Below are 22073 nucleotides of genomic sequence, written 5' to 3'. Positions count from 1 at the left end.
AAAAAATTAAGAAACATTGGTATACATCACAACCTCATATTCATATTTGGTTTGAATTATTTTTGTACACTGTAACTCTTTTTACTGATGTTTTCCGACAGATTGCTCGGTTGCTGATATTAATTGAAAAAAATCAACGAACTTGTTTGTGATAGGTACCTACCTAGTATTTTTCTAAATCTCCTTTATTCGTTCTATCTTAATAAATTACAAAAAGTTTTTTTATACCATCAGCTTTTTTAGTTATTCTTGGTTCTATATAAAACGAGTAATATTTATATTTTTAGATAGGGTACATTTTTATTCCGAAATGATCAGCTGAGATATATACCATTACGTTTTATTGGACACAGTCCTGACCTACATAGCAGACCCTTTCTAGTCGAAAGGAATAAATTTAGGTAGCTACTTACATATAAATATATAAGAGCGGAGTACTCGCTTTAGGTACGTTACGTTGCATGCTGTGGGATATAAACACCATAATGGGACCTTTCCTCGCTCTAAATTGCTTTTATGTATATGCTAATCGCTCGTTGTATGTATTTGTAATAACTAATTGCCTACCTGAGGAATATTGTATTTCTATCCAAAGAATACATAAAATTGCGAAGTTAAAACTCGCAGTGGAAAGATTTATTTTATTAAATTCTTAAAACCATTTTCTTATTACACAAAGTAAGTGTTTATAGTACTTACGTGTGAATATTTGGGATTTTATGACTACGGAGTAATAATTGTTATCGAATACCTATAATCATACAATATATTGGAATTCGTCAAAGAGCACAAACTCAAAATATACCTTTACTTTTAAGAATTCTATGGCATTGGAACTCTTCGCTATGTGTGAATCCTTCTGTAATGTGTTTATTTAACTTTGATATAAATTACTTGTAGTGAATCTGGTTAACCGGAAATACGAAATTAAAGTAAACAAAGCATGTTTATTATTATGGGACTATTTGCCACTGCGTGATATATAATTACGAGAATAGACTGCTTATTATCAAATATATATACACACACATTGTTTTGGTTAATATAAACTTTATGTGTATTTGGACTATCCAGGTTATAATTTAATTCCTTCCTTCTTAAACGTATTGATACTTTTTACGTGTTTCTTTTTTGCTGAGATTTTTGATTGTTTAGGTTTAGATTGATAACATTCTGTTTATCAAATGTGCAAGTAACTAGTATTTCTGACATTGTATTAATTATTAATTATTCATACATACAAAACAGCTCGAAGCAGTAAATTAAGAAAGGATTTAGTGGATTTGAATAATAGTAGATTGTTCCCAATTAATTTTTTGTACGTGCTCGTACGTTGACAATGAATTTTAGCCATACAATTTTTATCCTATGCTTACATTATCCCACAGATGTTATATCGTTCATATTATATAATATTATTTCTTTCGTCCTTGTCATCTGCATTTCCGATCGGGTTATACGAATTCGATTTAAATGACAATGTGGCCATAACTGAAAGCCTATATAACACACTCATTTTACTATTGAGTTTGTGCGGGAAGGTATGTATCCTATATCGTAGACACGTAGAACTTTTATCAATATTGTGTGTAGGTAATGTTTATACTTTGTTTGAAAATAAGTTAATGTAGGTTTATAAATCGGATTTAAATGTAATGCAAAACTTCGAACGACCTTTTTACGAGACTACATAATATTGCATTCCATAATACATAATATGTGGGATAATACAGTAGTGGCTCCCAATCGTTTGAAGCTAAAAAAAACCCTTTCTTACTTTGAACGAATATCATATCATTGAATAATATAATGTTATTAACTGGTAAAGGAAAACTACGAATATTTGGAGAAAAGTTAGTTCGCTCGGCAGGGTCATTGGTACCAATTGTACGCCGGTGCCAATAATAGCATTCATTTTCAATTAATATATTTTATGTTAACCGCTTGTAGCTATCTACCTAACATGTGCTGTGCGAATATCTGACAGCGAATCATGGTAACATATGTCAAGATGTATCTCACACTGTTATTGTGATTTATATCGAGTACCTATGGTGGAAGCCAAATACATATAAATTTATATTTTAATTTGGAATCATAACGTCACGTCATAATCATTATAATATTACTGTTTTATTTAGAATATTTAGTACCTAGGGAACGAGTAAACTGTTGAGAATATCGATTGCTCACAAAATATTGTAGTATCGCCTTTGTATAATTTTTAACAATAATTTGTTTGACATAACATTGGAAGTGCGTAAGGGGGAGGTGGTGGTCCTGGCTTGAGGCACAGCGCGTACACTCGTACACGCTGCAAACCGAGTGAACTCTACACCCCCCCTCCCCGCCCCCTCAGCGTAATATTGATCTGGGATGTGTTGTGTGTCGGTGTGGGCTGGGCTAGGCGGCGCGCGCGCATCTCCACCGCGACCGCTAGCTCCATCCACCTCGCTTTTCTTGCAATCTTTCATTTTATATTATGTTACCAACTCTCATCAATTTTTAAGCGCGCATGTGCAAAGTTGACACATCCTAATTTTTGAAACCAGCAAAGCCAACCGATCGAAGATATATTTTATGACAAAACTGAATCTTTCTCAACATGCTTTTATTATTTAAGTATATTAGGTATTAATTTAGGTACGTTTATATTGTTATTTTTTTTCGCCAAACTAAGTTGAGTAATTCGGTAATTAAAATTTAAATGACGTGCAACCCGAGTTTCCATAATATAGATCATTATTAATAAATGTTCCATGTTTTGCCATTTACTGTACCTAACAACAGTTAGGGATGAATCCGGACTAAATTAACAGGTCTATTATCTTGACAATAAGTTACATCTACTGAACTCAATGATTCAGAAATTCTACTGCGGCATGGTAGCAGATTGTCTTAAAAAGTTTATGTAAAAAAATAGTATTTTACAGAATAAAATAGTTATTTCGAGACAAATTACAGTAATTACACCGCAGGTAGGGTAGGTACATGAACACAGCGGGTATATCCTATCCAAAAAAAAGACATTTATTTGTACTTACTTTTGGAAAAAAATGTGTAGTGCAAGTTCTTAACATAAAAGGCCGTGCGTAGGGGTGTCAAAACGCAACGATACATTTTGATCGATATCGGTATCGGGACTTTTCTTTCGATGCGAAACCGGCATTGTTACGTGATGTGTCGTTGAATATCATATTACCGTGATTTATATTTAGCTCGATACCAAGTATCGATGTTTGTCTTGGGAAAACCGAAACAATATGTTTTCTTTCCGACCCTCAAAAAAATACTAAGTATATGGTATATTTGTCAGATTTAATTTACATTCGTCACGGCAGAGGCGACGTTAAATTCTCGGGAGGCAAATTCGTCGCAGATACAAAAAAGGACCAATATGAATCTCTGGTACTATAAACAAGACTGGAATAAACGTTAACGTACATTGATAAATCCCTTCCTTCTAGAAGTCAGATCTTTCGTCCGTGAAAATTCGATCCATATTTTTTATTTGTCTGGCTTATTAGCAGTCAACAGCCGAATATGATGGGCATCTAAACTTAAATTTTACACAGTATTCATTCGATACGATATCAATACCAAGTATCATTTTTTTCCTTTCAATATAACATCCTTACAGACGAGGTGAGTATTTCACACGATATAAATTGTATTTATTAACATTAACCTTTTACTATCATGTCTTTACAATGGCAGTTTATAAATTTTATGGGATATCAAGTAAACCAAACACCCACGGTGTGGGAATAGGGTTGCCACTTTTATGTTCTGCACATACCTACGTTCGAAATATGTTAAATGAACTTGATTATTGCGAATTGTCATGCATATTTATTTATACGAACAAATGTATCTACATTTATTATAATATATTCAGATATTCAAATTTTGGGATCTTAACATTGGCTATACATTTTGTAAATCCGGCACTGATAAAACAGCGTGACAAAAAGCCAATAGCCGAAGGTGTGGTAACCCTACAAGAGCATCAATCAGATCTACGAAATAGTTATTTGTAAATTTTTTCATAGTACAGTGTTTTCTGTTTACAATGGTTTCGAAATCAGTATCATTGATTATTGCAATAGATTTTTGGGCTGTCACCTCGTGTACTTCCTCATTTCATCGACGTTTTGGGCTCGTTGCAGAGACCATTTGGAAAGATTTCTTGAGAATGGTCTCTGCAACGAGTTCGAAACATCAGGGAAAGAAGAAGGAAAAGTACGTGATGATAACTGTCAGTCTCTCTGAAAGTGATTTGTTTGATATTTATTTTTTGAATTTGGGACAACCCCCTTGTCAGTGCGGGTCTACGCCTGCGTGAACCCAGTGTACCGGTAAATTCGCCCTATATATATTGATAAAGTAGTCTGGTTTTTATATGTTTTAGATTTTCTGTATTGTGTAACTGTAGGGTGGTGATCCCCGAAGACCCGGCTATGAAAGAATATAGTTTAAAAATTGCAGGTCTCAGGCTTTTGATTGCATTGATACTAATAATTACTACTAGAATTAATTCGAAAAATGATATAGTTAGCAATTAAAGTTTTCTTATATTCTGTAATAATACGTTACATACATTTACTATGCAGGATATACTGGATGAATGGATGGGTCTGTTCCTCATGATTTACAAATCCGTCACAAATTCTTTATTTGTATTTATTACAATTATAGATGCCGCAGGCGAATCTTTCTTTAATAGTGCGCATGTTTCGTGATGGAGTAATTCAACCGTCATCTACCTTTCTACGGACTTGAGATCTGGTCAACTTTGTCGCTCTCCAAGAGCAGCATTTCAGTTGGCCGAGGGTTTGTTTGGTGTATCGGGAGTAGCAGGCATGCGACATGCCGGCGGCGGCAGTGCAGACGTTGCCATGGCACCGGGGGTAGGCGGGGCGGCCGGCCGAGTGGACGGGCTAGGCGGGCTCATCGCCGCGACCTCTGGCCGGCTACGCGGGCGGGGTGACCGGCCGGGCACCGCCGCCATCTGCCTCTCACACATCATCACGATCTCAACTATGTGCTCCAATCACACAGGATATCAAGAATGGATTAGGTACATGTTTTTATGTTTATCAAATACCCACCGGTATTGCTCTTCTGAAAACATAATTTTAGATTTTTAGAATTTCTTGAAAATGTAATAAATATTATGCACATACATAATAATATGATAACAGTGACGTTTATCTAAGTGCAACCCCGCGAGAGCTTGGTAGCTCGCTAAGTCATGTGATGCTACCCCTTGTCAATATGTCATTATGCAGAAAGTTATTTGAGTAGAACGGAAATTTTATTATTTAAAGGTTTAGGATATTTTAATTTATAATGTCACTGTATTGCATACATTGACATGACGCCTTTTGCATCTTCATTTTACTTCTGCCTCTTCATTTTAATGTAGACGTTGGGAACATTAATGTAATCAAAGTAACCTTTCGATCTATCAGTGATACAATTTAATACTAATAATATTATGATACGTATCGAAGATTTAAAACAATATGCATCGTCGCTAAAGAAACAGTCTTGTGGTCAAGAGCTGTAATCAAATATCTAAAAGATATCACGTTCTGTTGAGTTCACATGCAATAATAGCTCGCGTGTGGACATTTATATTGTACAAATTGCGTTAAAATTACATATTATTTTCTCCGCGCAATATCCGTATTGGGTCTCGACATCTTCCATAAGTGTCTATTAAATTATGTACCTCTCCAATCTTCGCAGTTTTAATATCCCCCTATTCTGCTGCAGTACTGTCTACAACTCTACAGTCTGCCTTTCGTTCGCATTCGCTGCAGTACCCATCTGGTCAAAATCTTTTGAGTTCATTTTTTCAATACCACCCGCCTACCACCACCTACCCGCCCATAGCATTCGCTGTCACCTAAAAAAACCGACCAATGGTTTTTTATTCAACTACGTTGTCTTACTATAAGTCGCATTTTCTAGTGTAGGTTCAAATATATTACGTAATAATAATTATTCCTGTTCATAATTGATTGTCATTGGTAGCTACTTCAAACATGGAATATTTCAGCATATCAAAAGCCACTAAAGGCACAGCATTTTTCTTAATGCAGGCCATGTAGGTGTATTGTAAGACAGGAATTTTTATATGCTAGCGCCTAACCTCCACTGCGCATCTGAAGAAAATTCTTAGGTTTCTACTTAGTATAACTATGCATTGTATTTACTATTTTGTCTGAATCTACTCACCGCGCCTTTAATGTAACTTTCTCCTTCCAAAGTTTCAAAATTAATTATCCTGAGCACTAGTCCTGCATTAAGTAGGTACATAATAAGAAAGTGAAAGGAATTTGAATAAATTTACCTAAATATACTTTGTTTTCTAATAGACTTATTAGAATTAGGCTATTTGATAATCGCACTATTATCATAAAGCAATTATAAATACAAGTATGTACATTTAATTTATTAGTAAGCGGTTAATTGAAATTAACTAATGACAAGAAGTGTACCCTTCACGTTCCTTTATCGATATTAACATTAATATTATTGTGCGTCGTAATAGTGACTTACGAAAGTGAAACATTCGAGCGCGAACATTTTTGATTAAGGTGACGCATCAGTGAAACGCCAAATAATTTTCAACTGTACGGGCGACGAAATTTTGGACTCGCTGCCATTCACTGAGAGAATGTTGACCCAGGAACACGTCACTTTGCTGCGTGATGGCGACGGGTCAATTAATTCTAAAATCGTGTAAAGATGACTAAAAACGTTACCCATTTACTTTAAAAAGAAAACATGTCAATGAATATATTATTATTGTTACTAATAGACAGTGGCGAAGGGTGGAGGTAGGCTGTTAAGATCCGCTATAAATAGTGCACATTAAACTTTTTCAGACATACATATTTGTTTTCATTGAAATAAGACTACAATTTACAGATAGTGTTGGTTAGTTTTTAAAATTCAATGAAACCCTGAGAAACCAAGCCATAATAGATAATAGTCAAAAAATACATGTCTATCTATAAAATATCTAAAATTATACAATTAAATCATACATAACTCTGAATATTTTATAAATAGAATAATATTTTTTATTTATTATAGTTTGGTTTAGTCAGGGCTTAATGAATTAAAAAAATTAACCAACAATATGTGTAATATGTATATTTAATCCAACGAAAACAAATAACTATGAATGAAAAAGTACCCACAATTTTGTCGTATTCCCCAAATTAGACCAAAACTATTATGGTTTCGTTTAGGCATGGCTTAATTGATTTTTAAAAACTAACTAACACCATCTGTAAATTGTAGTCTTAGTTCAATAAAAACAAATACATATGACTAAAAACGTTTAGTGTGCACTATTTATAGCGAATCTTAACAGCCTACCTCCACCCTTCGCCACTGCTAATAGAACAATAAACAGAACATAAAATGGACGTATGTTGGATTTATATGACAATTAATATTTCGTTTGACAGGCGTCATTTTCACCCGCCACCCGCAATCCGCGCATCGCCTAGCGACGATCTTTTTAGACCGTGCCTCAACTAATGCATGGCCTTAATAAAATTATGTTATTTTCCAATAGTTATGTGGGTACTTTTCATTTTATATAGGTAGGTATTTAAATATTTAAAATTTGGATTTGGGGGTCCATCTACAACTGAACAAAGGTTTCTTTTACTCCTCAGTATTTAGCACCTCGCTGCCATGTATTTGATGCCAAACTTCACTAGTTCCGTGATCCAGCGAGTATTAGGGCGTCCCTGCAACGAATTGTGGGCCCACGGGTACCACTGTAAGAAAGCATTTCGTTATCACATTTCTAAAACTGGCTACAGACGTGTAATGCTCAGGTATGCAGTTACGTTTCTAGCTCGACTTTGAAGATTGAATCCAAATATGCAATGTTGGTAAACATGGCAGAGACGAATTTCAGATGAAAACTAGAAATATTTACGATAACCGATTGCAAAAAACCTAATTGTCCTTTTATATTTAGACAGAAACGCCTCGAAGATTTGTGTAACAGTTTGTCTATCGACGCATTACGTATACATATTATTATATTATACCTATTATATCTATAATTCCGTATTGTACTTGAAAGTATGTATGCAAAAACCACTGAACCTATATGGGTGTTTGATGGCTTGAATGAAGTTAAAAAATTAAATACCTATATATCGAAAAAAAACTAAAGGCTATAAGTAGATTGTGGTTATTGTCCCAACAAGACAATAGTATTGTATGATACAGAATTAAATTGTAACTGTTTTATCTGAACCTATATTATGTTTGGTTTGTGTACATTCCGGAATCGTTTACACGAGCATCGTCTGCTCTCCAGGTGCCCAACATTAAATAGGTTGTAAATGTTTGTTGTCAAAGGGAGCGAAAAAAGGAAACCGTAATAACGGGCTGTGTAAAAAATACATAACACAATAATGAATCACTCCGCCCAGGTACTTAATTTCAATAGGTATGCGTGTATAATGCAAATGCGATTGTGGTGGTTATGTACTTGTAAAATGTAAACGATAACGAGTGCGAAAGAACGCTAGCCGCCAGACGACCTTGCCCCCGTCCCCCCATCACCCTCTTTCCGCAAGCAATTTCACTAAAGTGACTAGCCGGCAATCGTGTTGATGTCTATTATGTTGTAATAATAGCAGATAATAATAATGAAATGCCTCAAATGAACTTCCATTGATGAATAAGAGTAAGGTACACACATGTGATTCCAGCAATCAATTTTATACTACTGAGATTCGTTGTTGTTGATCGATTCATTTAGTCGGCGGCATGTGTGTTGTATAATATGTACAATGTAAATGATATCTCTTACATCAGTGTTTGTTATTCTCTTTTGGGGGCTGTCTACGTCTCTTTCTGGGAATTATAATAATATAATATGACAGGTAAATAAATATGTTCGTTTTTTTACCAAACGGTATGCAAAATGTTCGATTTATTCTTTCTTAAATAATTTCGTTTTCCAGAAAGTGTTTTTTTAGATTTGGTAGTCTGGCTATCAGATACTGAATTATATTATTATTACGTTGGTAGGTACAGGTACCTACGAAATTTTTTAATCAGGGAAAACAAAAATATTTGGAAGTGGGTTGCGTTCTTGGCGAGGCTGTAACAAGACCCACTATAGTCAGGCCGTGGCACGAAACTGAAACTTCGATGGTAGTGCTGGATATCGCTCATACTTCAAATGCAATATGGTAAACAGTTTGTAGAAAATGATGGTTGTTTCATATTGAAATAAATGGTAGTAATTTGAACGAAATATGCAATCGAACATCTTCATTTACATATTGCGAATAGGTTACCGCATTGCATTCAAGATAATTTAATAACTAGCGCTACCATCGTAATTCGCAATTCAGTGTCATGACCTGAAACTAGTTGGCATTGGGCTGTAACAACGTTTAATTCTCTTTAACACGTGTTGACAGGATATTATGTTATTTCAGTAGTTTCGCCTGTATCTATACATACGACAATATAGGGACAATACGTCAAATGACGGTAGATGTGGAGTCGAAGATCTGGCAGTGAAAGTGGTATGTCTCCACCAAAGGCAGGCACACATTTTGTTATTTCCACATGTTCAATGGCGTTAGGAGATAACATGTTCGACTCCTGACCACTGCACCAGTGAATTTTTGACTGGTTACGGTGGATTCGCTGTCAAGCTCTTTGAGCTTGGACTTGTCACCCGACCACCACGTCCATGTGGCGGAGTGCTTCAGGATGCAGACCACATCCTCTGGGTATCTCCGAGAAAGTGCTACAAAAGGAAAGAGCTCAAGTCAGACCAACCGGCTATTGGGGCCATTGGGCCGTCCGACCTGGTCGCCGCAAACGCCATTTTTTTGCGTTAAAAATGCGGTGTTTTATTGCAGACGGGAAGATCTCTTCACATAGTTTTGTATGTTCGTATTGTTTTAGATTTATTTTTTATATTCTACATATATTTATTAATTAGAATCACTTATTTTTGATAGTTCACTATGCTCCTCTCTCCCACGGGCACTTTTATTAGAAAGTTTCTGTAAACCCAGTCAAAGCACACCGAAATGTGAATATGCCGGACGCGGGATTCGAACCCGAGACTCACAACTTCATAAGCGGACACACTTATCACTCATCCATCGCGGGCCAATTAATAACACTCATGTTTCAAAGAGAAACTGATAAATACAATATTATTTTGCTGTAAAAATCGATGTGAATTGTGAACACATACATAGTTGAGTTATTGAAATGCAGCGGCTCTCGTAATACAGAACCTACCTACCTACTTAGAGCTTGTTTGTACGTCCGATCCTAAATTAATATTACAGTGGGTACCTACACATAAGTTTTCAAATAAATTTCCCTTTCGCGGATACTTGTCAAGTTTGTGCGGGAACCAGTTTTTCTCGTTTCGCCGCTATTGAATATTGAAGGGCGAATCGAATCGTAATGTAATAATGTGCTTATGTCATCGGTGTACAGGTATGTGTAATACATAGCATAATAAACAAACTAATTATAATAATATATCTTTGGACCTGAGAGTTAAAAATTCAACTTTTTTCATAGGGTTTTAAAAAATAAACTGTTACTTTTTTCGTCTGCCATTTGTTTATTTAGTAATTATTATTTTGTGAAGGTACCTGTAACATGATATTATTAGAACATTAGAAGCCGATCTCATAATTTTTGCCTCGACTTTAAATTTACGTTTTTCAACTAACCCAGATTTACTCTCGACGTATGATTCAATATGCTGACTATGCCAACGATATACCTAAGGGAATGCTTGTGTGATTCTAAATACAGAATCTATAATTCTATCGTGTTATCACAATGTGCATATGATAGAAATACTTAATTTTTATTATCCCTCATAAAGCTACAGCACCTCGCCCACATTATGAGAGGACAAAAGTACAGCCCAACTTGTTGTCCACGGAAAGATCAGTGGTAAATGTGAGAAGATGACATGACTCGATGACTCGATGCATTTCGAGTTATAAGAGCCTATGTGATTGATACGAGTGCAGCTCCACCGAATTATTACGGATATAAGATGATAGAGAGATTATAGTGGCCGACTTTCGTTAGGGGTGGCACCATAAGAAGAGACTCTGTTATCTAAAAATAGAATGAACGTACCGAACTGTTGTTATTAGTCGATCCGCATTAACATTCAACAGATAGCCCATTTTTTTAGTAAATCGTATTATAATACATAATATGCTATCATTCACGATTCTGCCTACCGCCCCAATATGAGAGTCAAAAAACAGGAACATCCCAAGAGAGCTATTTAAAATTTATAAACTGTTATTGGGTGATTTACATAATACAATGGAATGAATTTAGTACTTACCCAATTTACTATTAGGTACGATTGAGAGTTTTTTTGTTGTAATGAGATATATCACTCATTTTTACTATTGAGATTAGGTATATCACGAATATTTATTGAAAAAAAAATTGGTATTGTTTTTCTTAGGTAGGTACTTATATTCTTAATACGTAAATCGACAGATATTAGATATAACTTCTTATTCTGTACCTATGTAGATACATATTGATACTTCTAAAAATGTCATCCATATGTATCACTTATTTATTGTATGAGATGCTATTTGTTTGAAATATAAACTAGATTGTGACGTTGCACTCCATTTACTAGCGTATATGTTGGAAATAATGGCAACGATAAATAATATAACTAGTGTTAGGCATTCAAAATAACCTCTCACACAATGATCTAAATCTACCTGACACTGAGACACCTGTGGAGTTTCAACATACCTACCTGCTAAACTACATAACTTTCTTAGGGAAAGGTGCTGGAGTGATCTATTTACGTACGTAGCAATAGTCCCGTCGTTGTACGTTACATGCTTCATGTATTTAGGTACCTACATACTCTACGTAATTTTCTCGTGAATTTTGTTATTTTCTCTTGCTGTTAAAGTTTATGTATTTATTATAAAAAGTAAGTATGTTTGGTGTGCAGAAATTCATTCATCTCCATTGTCTCATATGAATACACACTGTCAGTATGCAATCATAATAAATTATTCAGCGCATGAATACTCCCTGCGGTGGAGAAGCATCGATCGGAGTGTCGTTCGAGTGCGGGGTCAAATCCCTCGTCTGGTAATCGTGTAAGTTTGACCCATAGCAAGGACCTAATGAACTTGGCGAATAATTAAGAACCATTCCTCGTAAACAAATATACGAATACAATTACCGCACTATAGGTAGGGTCTCGTAATATGCCTACTCACTCAAATATACCAAATACCGAGACACATTACATAATATTATGTACTGTTTGGTTCATGAACTTCCCAAATATATATAAAACGTCATTCCAGCGAATTTGTCATCAATAGCGAATGCCCTACAAGTGATAAATGGATTTATGTTGTGTAAACTTAGCTATATTTAAAATGAAATTATTAAAAACCAACAGCGTGCATGGTGTGAAATGCGAATAGAATACATTAATTTGTTGATCGGAATAATTGTAATAATCAGCTGTTTTCAGCTGTCAAATCACTCAAACCAAGATTTTTATATGGAAAAAAAACAAAGCGTGCATGTGTGTGTGAAGCCGCTTACCTACACGCTCGTCCGATACTGTGAATTCATCATGTTTACAAAATAAATAATGGGCAATTAAATATTCATCCACGTTTGAAATAATAATAATAAGATTTTACGATAGGTGACGTCATCGACCAGCTGGCCCACTACGCCCGATCAGATGAGTCGGAAATGCGGAAGTGCAGGCAGTGTTCGGGTTCAGTGACCTTAAACTTTTTATCCCGATCCGTGTTATGTTTTTATGACGTCGGTAGCCACCCGTCTACAGTGAATGCCCTATATTTTATAAATATGTTCTTTCACACAGACGCACGCACACTGCGACACCGCACCCTGGCCCGTTTACGTTCTAGACTCGATTTGTACATACATCCATATAAATAAAAATGAGTAAGTATATAAGTTCGGTTATGTATGAGAGCGGCAGTATATAGGCTGCGACCTTGCGGAATTCCCTTTGCGGGCATCTCTGTCCCACGCTCTGCGATGTTCTCGCACTCACGCCGCCGAAGCGAAGACAGGTCGCACACCTTTTTATTACGAATATCTTATCTGCCCATGATCCTCTTTCGCATTGTATAAAGCACCCCAATATCATCAGACATCCATTGTATTCGATGTAAAGACAATAGTATTTATCATTTAATACGTATACCGTCAGCGTTGTTAACTATTATTCTCTTCGTATCATGGATTGGTAATAAACACTTATTTTATAGAAAACGAGCGTCTATCTCAGTACGTATCCTAAACACCAGTTTCATAATATAGTAGCCGATTTATAATGTTTCATATTACATATTATATCTTTTTTTTATTACCTACGCGTTTATGTTATATTCAATATTGAGAATTAATGTTTTTTGTTTTATTCATGAATTGTTGTATATATGTTTCATTACCCAGTATGTTCACCCTTCTCATCCGCCGAATTTTATAAGTTCGTCGATCCAGCGAGTTATAGGGTGGTCGTGTAGTCGTTTAGTCCCTCTTGGGTATCGCTGTTTTACTGTGGTCCATGATTCACATTATGCATACATGCGCGAGCACTGAATGCAGCACACATAATATTATATTATGTGAATCATAATAGTAGCTATCGCGTCGGCTTACACATATTTTTTTTTAATGTGTGTTGGAAGTCAGAGAATGGAGCTGATATGTTGAGCAGGACGTGGCTAACATCCATATGTCGTAAATTTAAAAAAAAACTAAAATATGTTTATTATCTGTTAATCAACGCCCATATCATCTTAGGATTATTGGATAAAAAAAAACCATAATTTATTATAAGGCGAATATCGTATTTAAATTATTGGATTTTGATTTATTATATTATAGTAGTTTGGTATATATTGTCTATCATTAGGTTTATCACTCGTAGGACCGTCAAAAAAGTATTGACAAGTAGGTAAATATACTTTGATTCGATAACAACATCAATATTTCTTTTGTAAGTAAGTTTGTGAAATTCATCTTTTGTAAAAAAAAAACCTCCCGCAGAGAATCACTATTTTATAACAATACTTGGAATCAATATTTTTTTCGATATGCCGGCGATAACCGGAAGAGATTGCAATCCCAGAATGAATTTTCAATCTCGGTTTCGGGATTAAAGAATTGAAATTTTAGAAAACAAAAAAACTCTTTCCACGTGTCCTTATCCTACCGTTGTCCAATTTTCTACCTTGAGCACACGGTAGTGATCGCTCCAACTATGTCAGCGAATTTTTGACCTGCGTTTTCTGAGATTGCTCGACGTGACTCTTTTTCAGTCTGTTGTCATTTATACTGTGCGAATGACAGTTAACGCAGTCTCCCAATCGTATTAGATTGAACAGCGTTCCGTACCGTAGACTCAGCATTGTATATTCTAATCCAAATATTGTTGTGCCTAATTGACCCATAAATGCAGCAAAGATTTTCTCTTTCATAAATGTCTACGGCTCGCTCAACTGCGGAATTCATAATCCAGGTTTCGCGGGCGTAGATGAGCACATGTTTTACAAGTTAAGTACACACGTGTCTCGGAACGGGTGTCAATATTAATTACCAAAGGTTTTTTATAACATTAGCTATCATCCATCTCTATTATTGTAACTAAATGAATAAATAGTATGTCATATATTAGCTCTCTGTTGTCCTTTGGAAGTTAACCTGAAGTTTTAGGTTACACTAACTACATTCTTCTTTCAATAAGCGAGAAACGTGTTATTTCAGATAATAGTCATATTGTCAGGCGCGGACCGGACAACCTGGAGAGTCTGGTAGTTTTGGGTAGCCTCCAGGGAAGGCGAAGCAGAGGAAGAGCGTCTGCGCGATGGAGCGACCAAGTGAAAGAGCTGACTGGGGGGGGGCACCATCCATTCTGCCCTGAGAGAAGCGGAAGATCGAGAAGGATGGAAAGTATTGGTCGCTCAAAGGATGGCGAAATTTAAATGTGGTCACGATCCTCAGCCATGAGTGCATGACCAAGAAGAGAGAGTCATAATAATTATGAAAGCTATTCCTGAAATCCAGAATCCATTGTATTTAGCTAATAGGACATAATAGTCCTTATTCAGGATACCGTTCGAAGAAGAAACAATCTCTGGATAAATCTATTCACCCAGTGGTGCCCAAGATACAGACGCCCGCTGGATCAACTAAATAGTTTGGTATTGTTAAAATACGTGGCAACTCATAGCACGGTAAACACGGCTGGGAGAGACATTTGATTCTGACGCTTTCACCCGACAGTGGATTGATCTACCTACACTGACGATGATAATAAATAGTCCTTATCTTTTTGACGTGTGATCAGTGCCATGCTTCTTGCTAGGCTTTCTTATATCGGGCACATTATTGCAAATATTGTTTCACACTATTGTTAAAGCTATTCTAGATTCGTACTTATAACAAAATATGTACGCAAACAAACGATGATCTATTATTTACTGGGACTTTTGACTAAAGTGCGTGTACTATATTATTCTGGCTTCACGTCACGAAACACGACTGCTGTATTTAGTAAAGTGGGGGCTGGACAGTAGAGGTGTACATGAGAGAGCGAGGGATGTTTAGTTCCCAAATTGGCCGTGATGACGTGTCGGTCATAATTTAGATGTCTCGCTGTATAATGAATAATGTACGTACCTAATTGAATGTCAATATATTTTAACATACATCACGTGGTTAAATACTTCTTGCAAATATTATAATATTAATAATATCTGTTTTTGAAGTCTAAAAGACTATTATTAAAATTTTATTTTTATTCTCGTAGCTTCAGCAAATTATTTTATCAATTTCACCCCGTGTGGCTTTCACATAAATGTAATCAATGGATAATGCTGTTTTTGTCCTATAGTCCCGTTGTCCGTTATATTAGGAAATACTTAATCACGTTTGCTATCGGCCCCTTTGACAACTCATAAATGAGCATGTAATGGCATTGTCCATTAATACAACAAGTAATCAGGTAATATCAGACACTTCAGTGATTACGGTGATATGGTTTATGAATACTTTATTGCAATAGAATCATTAATGCCGATAATTTGGTTATTGTTTTCCGTCTATGCCTACTGCACACCATGTCTTATTCTGCTTGCCTAAAAAAGTTGTTCGCCTCGTGGGCCATATAGCGTAAAATAACCATTTAGGCGGCTCTAGGAAAATTGATCTTTGATAAATTACTGAACTATCTATACTTTAATTACATTACAGGATTTTTTGTAAACCATTTTTTGTTTACTTTACGGTTGCTGCATTACTCAGAAATAGATAATAAAGAAACTTCACCGGTTTAACTCATTCAATTTGACGTAAACTAGCATTATTTAAAATTATAAAGTGGTACTCTATTTAGTATATTTTAACAAACGTTACTCATGAATTTATTCAATACCGCAGTGAATGGGTGCATACTATATTTTTAATTAGCTTGTGGATTTGTCCGCGCTTACAATAATTATATGTACTTGTACGGTGTGTACTTGGTCAAGGCTGTGGAAGTACGTTGTATTTATTGCATTTATTATGTAACTGCCCGATACAACACTACTCTTATGATACGTCATGTAGGTACTATAGAGTGACTTTTATATTGTGGTCGATGTGTCATACCGGTCATCAAGGGAACTAATCGTTCGTGTATAATATAATATTATATGCCTCGGGATTCCAGTTTCGACTACAATATTAAAGTCTATGTTCATGTTTTGAACTTGGTTCGTCCATAAAATTGTACATAATAATATACATTATACATACTCTTGCGTTTCCTGTCTACATAATTATGGGTAAATAATTCTACAGTGGCACCATATGCGACTTGATAGCGATTGAATGATAGCGAACAATACCATTATTATAGGTATTATAGCAAATCTCTTCTGCAGTACCTACCCATGGTGTCACTGCAGAATGATTTACTCAGGGAACACAAAAATAATGGGAATTTTGAAATCGAGAGTAGAGAAACGTGAGATAAACTTGAATACGTGTTGAAGAATTTATTATTTTCAATCGTTAAGCCTGTATCACAGTATGCATTAAAGATTAAAGTTTGTCACGTAAACGGAACGCGCATCATATATTGGTAATAGCTGACGAGACTAGGCGCACTTTGTATTTCTGGCGTTTTATGGCCGGACCGTCATAAAGTAATGAATCGAATCCGTCTTCAAAACCTTTTGAAATACAAAAACCAGTCCATGGCGACTGGTATGTTGTATTAATCTGTTCTGTGTACCTATACCTGCGCGATCATATTAGTGCAGTTAGTTATCTCGAAATGAGTAGGACAACGAACGCTTTGTAAATGCACTCACACAGTTCTCTGGGTAGATATATAATGCTTGCAAGAGGATCGTGCGCTATCTCTGTATACTCATCTCCGAATACAAATCTTCAGTGATGCTAAAATCATTACCATAGAGCTGTGTCGATGAAGCGGGAAGTTTGTGTATGGTCAGAAGCGGATGTCCAACTGGTTTGCTTCCTGCAGCTTTCAGTGTTCCTTTCCACGTCGTTATTTTAATCCTCACATCCCGTCCTTCATTTCGCAATAACACCATTAATAGACTTCCTCTCATCTTCGTGTGATGATTTCTTACAAAGCGAATAATTAAAATTAAAAAATGTTATAATATTATTGCACCCACGTTGGCCGAGTACATGGGTAGTGAACCTTATGTACGTGTCAAAAAAACTCGTGCCAAGGAGTTTTATAAAATGTATTGTTTGTTATATTCGGGCAAGCAGTGTTCCCGTACTTTTGTATACAAAATCATAGTAAGTACAACCTGCAAAACGTTAGTAGTATTTTTGCAAATATTATAGTACCTACGCGTCGCATGTGGCATTTTTTACCACGTTTTTCTTATCTCGTATTCTTGTTTGTCCGGTGGTTGTTTATCCAGTACAAATCTTGCAATCTATTTTTAACTAACTTCCCGACTAGCTAGACATTTGAAACTTTTAGAATATAAATGAGAACACGATGCCAATGCATTCTTTTCTTTTTCTTTTAGCCATCTTAAAGTAGAATTGAATTCATTTCCAGTTAACTCTTGTTTTGTATGAAAAGTTATTTCGGAAGAAATCCGTTATCCAATCCACTATTATTGATTGCTAAGGGGGTGGTCCTAGCAACTAAATTATTAATATATACGTGCGTTACTATAGAAATCAAAATTACATTTCATTATTCTATATTTGTTTGTTGCAAAATGGCAGAAAAAACTATTTGTTGACAATTGCCTTATTTGTCCTAAATTATTAATACATGGAATTGTCAAGTTTATAATGATTCAACAGAAAATTTAAAAACGTGGTATATAAAAAGTTCTTTTTATCTTATAATTATTTTTTGTAACTCACAAGCTTTTTTCATTGATTAATCAAAGATGTGGCGGGAATTTTCTTTAAATCGTGATTATTTTTAGCGTTTCTTCCATATTTTTCACCTGAAAGCGGTTTTTCCCCCATAATCGTCTAGCTCTAGCTTATCTTACAATAAATTTTATGGCTCTATGAGGCGGACGAAACCGGTACAATTATAGTAGATTCATTACAAAAAGTTATTTTATTTAAATTACTAATACAATGCATTTCCACCATGAATTGACAGTTAAAAGAATTAAAGAAATTACAATATATTTTACAACGTTTTTAGCCTTGTTTACTAAAATCCTGTATATAATTACATATCCGTACCTAATTTAATAACGATCGTGACCGGCTTCGTTCACTTCCGATGACATTGTCAACTGATACAATACATTATCGTAGATTTGTTTTTATTTTTTGTTAATATTATCGCTGATCGAAAGGCTGCTTCGGTCGGAATCTGCTTACGTGCTTACGTGTCTTACATTCGATTCCAGGAATCGACGCGTAACCGCTTATTCTTCCATTCAGTCAATGCATTCAGTAATGTCTGTATAAAATAAGTATTTTAAATGGTTCTCGTTTTCCTTGTGGTTTTCAGTGCCGAGTTTTTAAATCTTAATAAACTGTAGAACTTCTATTTGCTTGGCGAGTAACGATTTATTTAATGGGAATTATACCTGATTATAGTATCTTTCCATTGAACCATTACACCTTCAACCATTAATAAAAATATTAGTTTTTTTATGAAATATATATATATGTATTATCCTTGATCTCTAGTCCTCCGAATGCATAATAAAATATTAAAATATAATTTTAAACATATTATTACTTACCTACCCAATCTATTTTATTTTATGATATTATCAAGATTTTAGTATTGAAATTAATCGAGTAGGTAACCTACACATTGAATTAATGTGGCAATCTCTTCTTTCTCTGACATCCATTAACGGACGTCATCGTTTATTTTATTATTACCACGTTTCTATTAGCTCGTATTCTTGTTTGTCCAGTACAAATTTTTTCTTGTTTGGCCAATACAAATCTTGTTTTGACTAACTTCCCGACTAGCTAGACATTTGAAACTTTTATATCAGAACACGATGACAATGCATTCCTTTAATACTTTTAGCCATCTTTAAAGCAGAATTGAATTCATTTTCAGTTAATTCTGTTTTGTATGGAAAGTTATTTCGGAAAAAAATCATAAAAAGTAAAACACTATTATTGGTTGCTAAGGGGGTTCTAGCAACTAAACTATTAATATATACGTGCGTTACTATGGAAATCAATATGAAATGTCAAAATGACATTTCAGTATTCTATATTTATTCAGTATGTCTATCAAGTACAAATAAAAGTATTTATTAATACATAGAATTGTCAAGTTTATATGATTCAACAGAAAATTTAAAAACGAGGTATATAAAAAGTTATTTTTATCTTGTAATCATTTTTGGATATCTTTTGCCCGTTTGTCTCTGACTGGGGAAACTATGGATGCGGTGTTGGGCTTAAATCAATCTCTGAAATTCTTGGAAGTTATTCTCCTTCCTTATTGCCTTATTTACCGGAAATCTTACCTTGATTGATATAAGACATAGAAGTTGTATCTCGGGATGCTGCGTGTGCGTCTAGAAACGTAAAATCTATTAAAATGACGATTGTAATGTTTTGATTTTAAAAGCAAATCTTTGACCATCCAAGATACATATAGGTATTTACTAATATACCAGTGCGCCTTGTTTATTTATTTAAGCTTTATTGTTAGTACCACCGTAGTTCCTTCATCATTCGTTGGCAAGCGACATATTATGTTTCTCCAAAATTTTAATATCTAGGTAAATTATAAAAAAAGTCGTTGGTATGGTTCTTTGAAGATAGGAATTTTGTTTAACAGAACAATAGTGAGATTGGAAGTAATGCTTACGTTTACCATGTCATTGGCACGACACGACGGTCATAGGACGTTTTGTCCTCTTTCTTAAAATTAAAATAAAAGGTAAAAACAAAATATGTTCTGCATACTTCTTGGACTTTACTTTTAAATTTAAATCATCAGGCATATTTTTGTACGAGTAGAGCATTTCTGTACTGTGCTTCTCATTCGATATGTTTATTACTTACTACGTGCATCTATGATTGTATCATTGACATTATAATAACTTTTGGAAGTGTGTACCTACATTCGAAATTATGCGATGATGTTGAATAATGTGCTATTTTAAAACAATTAGCTACAATTACCTAAGTCCCCTTTAGCTTATCGGTAATATTTTGATAGCTACCTACATTACTTTCAATACCACTTATACACTCATCGTTAGGCTTTCTTTATTTAAGTAGGTACTTAGACATTGGACCCTACTAAATTTCGATTTTGGAGTATCGGACCTTATCAAATTAGGGTAATTTTTATTTTAGTTCAATTATAATTGGTTGATAATTATGCCTATGTTAGTTATGTAAATTAGGTGACATTACAAAGTGCTAGCAACTTTATTCATTGACCATTGTGTATTTGAATTTATTAATAGTAGGTATGTAGTTGAAGGTCGTTACCATAATAACACAAAACAATCGAGAGATAACGCGGTAATGAATCATCGTGTTGTTATTCATAACGATCATATCAAATGATATGGATAACATAACAATTAGAATATTAGGGTAGGTAGGTATACCTAAAGGGGATTATTAAATAGCCATACTAAAGTTTCTCTGCGAATGAATAAATTTGAGTCACGGAATTAAATTAACAAACTATTACATATTGAAAATAATATGAAGTCCTTTTTTTAATAAACTGAAAGTACTTCGGTTTAACAAGCAAGCCAAATACCTTACCTACTAAAAAACAATATTCCATTGTATTCAATAACTGAATTTTTATAGTGAGAGGGATAAGTCGTTCAAAAGCCGAAGAGAGCTTTTATGACGTTATCGGCTTACTGTCTGTGTACGATTGTCGTTGCACAGAATGAAGCATGTTGTACCTATATAATTATTTTATCTAACGAAACATAAGTTTCAACCGGCGATTTCTGTTTGTTATTGTTGAAATTTCCATAGCCGTTTCGAGCGCCGAGTTTTTGCGCGTTCGGCCAGCCGACTCGCGGCGTTTGCCGTTCGCTATGCCCTCTCGAGGTATAGGCCGGTTGGTATACGGGTCGGGCGGTGGACGCATGACGCTCCAACGGGTATACTCGGTATACGAACGACTCGCTCGAATATGAACGCTATACAAACCTAACCGTGCCAGAAGTCTTGCTTTCATACGATTTGTTTTTATTATAATTATTTAAAAAAATATTTTTTATTTTATGAATAACGCAAATTACAACACTGAAGGACTTGAAGGAAAACTAACTTTTTGCAATAAAAACTTTTTTTTAATTTAGCGTTAGTTTAAATCACCATCACTTCTCAAGTAGTAGGGGTAATGAATATAAAAATTGTCATTAATTTTAAAAATTGTAAATTTAACGTGGGTATGAACCAGTAAACACAAAGTTAACGGGAACTGGCTTACTCTTCCAGCGCATCTATTCTAT

At 34.9% G+C, this 22073-nt stretch overlaps 2 protein-coding genes across 18 annotated transcripts in view; one reads left to right on the top strand and one right to left on the bottom strand.

The window, feature by feature from the left end:
• The window catches only part of LOC147065468 (uncharacterized), a 496544-nt gene that overhangs the window by 12637 nt on the left and 461834 nt on the right, over positions 1-22073 (bottom strand). The gene's annotated exons all lie outside the window — the stretch shown is intronic.
• The window catches only part of osa (trithorax group protein osa), a 168950-nt gene that overhangs the window by 89800 nt on the left and 57077 nt on the right, over positions 1-22073 (top strand). The gene's annotated exons all lie outside the window — the stretch shown is intronic.

Source organism: Rhyacophila brunnea, unplaced genomic scaffold (genome assembly GCF_057557595.1).
Source record: "Rhyacophila brunnea isolate RB1 unplaced genomic scaffold, BYU_Rbru_1.0 scaffold_6, whole genome shotgun sequence".
In the NCBI taxonomy this organism is placed as follows: domain Eukaryota; kingdom Metazoa; phylum Arthropoda; class Insecta; order Trichoptera; family Rhyacophilidae; genus Rhyacophila; species Rhyacophila brunnea.
This window is presented reverse-complemented; position numbering and strand designations above follow the sequence as displayed.